Here is a 4,751-nt window from a genome sequence, read left to right as displayed (position 1 = left end):
AAATGAAAATTAAAATCCACTAACAAGCAGAACTCAGGACAGAAAATTAACTGAAACAAGGAAAAAAATTAAAAAAGGAAAAACTATCAACAGCACACGTGCACACACACACACACACACACAAAACACAAAAAATGACAGTAATAATTTTATCCTTATCAATAATCACACTGTGTTAAAGGCTTAAATATATCAGTGAAAATGTAGAGAATGGATTAAAACAGCAAACAAACAAAGCAAAGCCCATCAATAGGTTGTTTACAAGAGACACACCTAACAAAAAAAGACAAGAAAGAAACTTCTGTGCACGGAATTGCTTAAATCAATATTCCATACATTGTCTTCATGGCTTCCACCAAACTACTTGGTAGGATTATGCCATTTGGGTACATTTCTTTTTATCTTGATGGGTCTGAGTAAGAGAAGTTGGTAAAAGATACCGAAAGAATGAAATGATTCAGTTGTGGCTGATTGCTAATAGGTTTAATTCAGATTGAAAAAACTTGGAACTCTTAACATGGGGGTTGGTCAATTTTGCCACCCTGCGTGGTATAAAATGAGCCATTTCAGAGGCAGGAGTACGAATTTTGCTGTCTTCCAAGAAGAGGAAGAAATTGGAGCATGTTGTCTGGATCCCAAGATTCCTGAGAACTGAGCCACCTCTGTCCAGGGAACAAAGGACTGTCAAAGGGGAGACGTGGTAGAGAAGCGGCAGCAGCAGAAGCGGCAGCATCACTGAGACCCAAAGGCAGAGAAAGCAGTTTGATTTTAGGCAGTTTACTTTACAATGGGATGCTCCATGCATTTAATGAGGGAAGTTAGATGTGCTGACTCACAGAATTAGTCAAGTGCCTTAGGGTTTAGGCTTATGGTGGAGTGGTGTGCCATTTGGACATTTTATATAAGCACAAAACAGGATTTACCACACTTGCCCAAGTAGGGCATAAGCATACCAGGGAGGCCCAGGACTAGAGTGATATATGCTAGCAGGCAAGGCTAAGGAAAGACTGCCCTTGCTGAAGGAATCGTATCATGAGAATTTATGACTCAGACTGCAGACTGTTAACTTCCATACTAAGACACAACAAAAACATCATTGTGAGATTGTCTGCAAATTCTGTGAGGCCGTTGCAATAAATTATTGAAGTTAGCAGAGCTAGAGTGCTTTTGGAAGGATGGTTGGTATCAGAATTGTTAAAAAGCTTGGACCTTCTGTCTGATTCCTGCCTCATAGAAATCAACCTTGGTTTGATTTGTAATGAAGTATGATTTTCTTTCCTCCTTGTGAAGTCAGAGGTCAAATGCTGCCCCATGCCATTCTCATAGAAACCAAAACTCAAAACATATAGAAAACATATACCATGGAAATAATAATCAAAAAGAGCAGAAATGGTAATGTTAATTTAAGATAAAACATATTAAGGTAAAAGCCAACATAAAAAGTAAGGAAAGGCATTAAATAATGATTAAAGTTTCATATCACCAAGAAAACAAGATAACTAATATCACACTTACTGTAAGAGACTTCAGTACATCACCTTGTGTTAAGGAAAAAACAACTTGAAAGAAACTAAGAAAAGATTCAAATGGACAGGTGAGGGGTGTGAGGGGGGTCTGCTGAGTGGTAGCCAAGTGGAGCTGGGGTGAGGACCCCAGAGAGGGAAGTGTCCATGTCACAGGGATGAGGCCTACTGATGGAAGGTACAGTGCAGGAGTGGGGAGAGGGAATAGTCAAGTTCAGTCAACATGGGGGCATGTCTGCTGAGGGGAGGGGAGAGGAGGGAGGTCTGATCTCCTTGTGGGGGAAGGAGAGACTGGGGATGCTCTTGGGAGCAGCAGGTGAGGAGGGCAGTGGGCGTGGCCTGTGAGCCCAGGCCGGGCACCACAGAATGCTGGGGCGCTGAATCCTATGTCTTGGAGAGGTTGCATTGGGGAGGCCCCATGCGAGAATCCCGCTGGATGAACTGTTCTCTATCTCAGACACACTTGTGGGATGAGAATTGAATCCAGAAAACAGGTGGTGTCTGAGGATACAGAAGACAGACACCTGTCCCAGAAGTGGTGCGTTGATGGTTGGTGGACAAATGAGATCGTGCTACATCAGTGACCCGCTTGCCATATTGAAATATGTGCTATTCCAGCAATCCTGTAGCAGCCATTCTGCTATAATTTGTTTATGCTCGTGTGTGCTGTGTGTTGGCATGTGTCTCAGAGGTGTTCTGCCACTGAGGGGCACCCTCTTGATGCTGTGTTATTTGTTTATTTTGGGGGGGGGGGTAATTGAAACCCAGGGGCATACAATCCATAGGGAAAGAAAACATAACAAAGGGTCAAGGGGAGGGCAATAGAGAGGGGTGAGGATGATAAGAAAGGACCCCAAGAAGTCTAGGAAGGAAAAATATATTCGGAGACTGGAATGTTGGATATGCTTGAAGGATGGAATGATATTACGCACATATTAAATCCAAAATGACAGCAATTAAATTTTAAACGCAAGATTCAGAAGCCCTTGGGGCCACAATCAACCAGATTGCCCTGAAACCGATGCCGCATGTCCCAAACAACAGCAGCAGCAATGCCCATGGATCATGCTCCAGAATAAACCAGGATTTCGGTCACAAAAGAAGCGTCATTAAAATCCCAAATAATGAAATCATAGAAAGCATTGTTCTCTGATCACAAAGCTATAAAAACAGAAACCAATGACAAGAAGAGTAAGGGGAAAATATCAAATATATGGAAACTAAATACTACATTTCTTAAAAATCACTGGGTGAATGAAGAAATCAAAGACGAAATAAAATAAAATAAAACATTATTAGATAAAAACGAGAATAAAATAGCAACATACGCAAACATTTGGAACACAGTTAAATTCAAAGATCAATTTATAGCAATATACATACACCACCAAAATGAAGAAAGGTCCCTTATAACAATGGTAACCCTATGACTTGAACAAAGACGGAGTGAAGTGGAAACGAAGAACATAATCACTAGAAGAAGGTACATAATAAAGATTTGTACAGAAAAATGAAAGAATCAGTAAGACGAAAAGTTGGTTATTTGAAAGGACCAATACAGTCAACAAAACAAATTGACAGAAGAAAAATAGAAGTAGCAGCAAATAACTCAAATAAGAAAATATTACTACATTAGAACAAACTGAAATAAAAAATATCATAGAAAAATGTACTATGAAAACTTACATCCTAACCAATTTGAAGACCTAGTGGAAATGGGCAAAATCCTAGAATCACACTACCTACTTAAGTAGCACAAACTGAGATATAGGTAAATAAACATACACCACCACCAACAACAATAAAAATAATAACTACAGAAATTCTTGATTATATGGTTTCACTGAAGAATTCTACCAAACTCTAAAAGAACTTCACCAAAACAATTCATGCTAGTTCTGAGCATGAAAGAGGAAGGAAGACATCCAAATCTATTCTATAAAGACAGCAAAACACTGATACAAAAATCAGGTAAAGATACCACTGAAGCACCATGGAATGCCAGAAGAAAAATGCAATACGCCAATACTGTGAGATAAATTGTATTACTCTTTCCTTCTTACTATTGAAGAAATGAGAGACTAATCAATTTGAAAGGAACATAAGTGCATTTGATCCCAGGCAATCTACTTCTCTTAATGATCACACGGAACTATCCACCCAGGAGGGAGAAAGCTAGAGTTGTTATTATTACAGGAGCAACATCAGAACCTCTGCCATGGAGTTGATTCTGACTCAGAAACCCTGACGTAAGGTTTCCCACGATGAACTCTTAGAGCAGCCGACACTCCTCTTTCTCCTGCAGCATGGCTGGGGGCTAGCAGCCCAGTGCTTAACACCTCCAAGCCTCCCTTCATGGTGTAACTGTGCCAAACTCAATGAGGATCGAGACATAAAAAGAAGTTACATTGCCCCACCCCTCGCCTACATTCTAGCTTTACTTCAAGAGGCACAAATAGAACCATGTTGACTGAGTGTTGCCTAAAAGAAGGTGTTTGATCTATTGGAGAATTGTGTATCATGGAATGAAAGCATTGTTATGATTCTCATCCATGATTTCTGGTTGTTGTTGTTCATGTTGTTGTTACATGCCATCAGCAAACATTTCGAAGCACATGGTCCAGACAGAGGCAAACACACTCTTGTCTATTTGCAATAGTTACTACCACTCTCTGACTCTATGAAACAATAGCCGTAGCTGAATTGGGTGACGTGTAGATAAAAGTACCACAACGGTGCTGACTAAGCATTCTTCACAGCTCCCGCTTCTTCCCATTAGACAACCCTATGTGTATACACACCAGCAGAAGACAAAGAAGACAACAGTTTCCATTTCCTCAAATTCTTTTCAGAACCAGTAAAGAATATAAAATTATTCGTGTATATAAACACACGTCTATACAGGAAAAAATGGCAAGAAGATGATGTCTTCATATGTTCTTGAATTTCTGTATTATTCCTTTAGGAAGCAGGAAAAGATGGGACCTAAATCACAAATACCAAGGAAATGGAAGCCATTCAACAATTCAGTTAGATGAAGCATTCTTATTCATTAATTTATTTAATCAAGATTTATCAGTCCCTTACAGTGCTACATATCATTAGGAAGAGAAAGCAGAGAAATAAATAAAATAAATAATGCCTCATAGATCTTAGTCTATTCATTGAATCCAGAAGTTTAAGAAAAACAAAGTAAAACTAACCTTTTGTCCCTCCCCCTCCTCCCCG

Source organism: Echinops telfairi, unplaced genomic scaffold (genome assembly GCF_000313985.2).
Source record: "Echinops telfairi isolate 266 unplaced genomic scaffold, ASM31398v2 ScPeMD7_443;HRSCAF=831, whole genome shotgun sequence".
Lineage (NCBI taxonomy): Eukaryota > Metazoa > Chordata > Mammalia > Afrosoricida > Tenrecidae > Echinops > Echinops telfairi.
Note: the sequence above shows the minus strand (reverse complement) of the source record.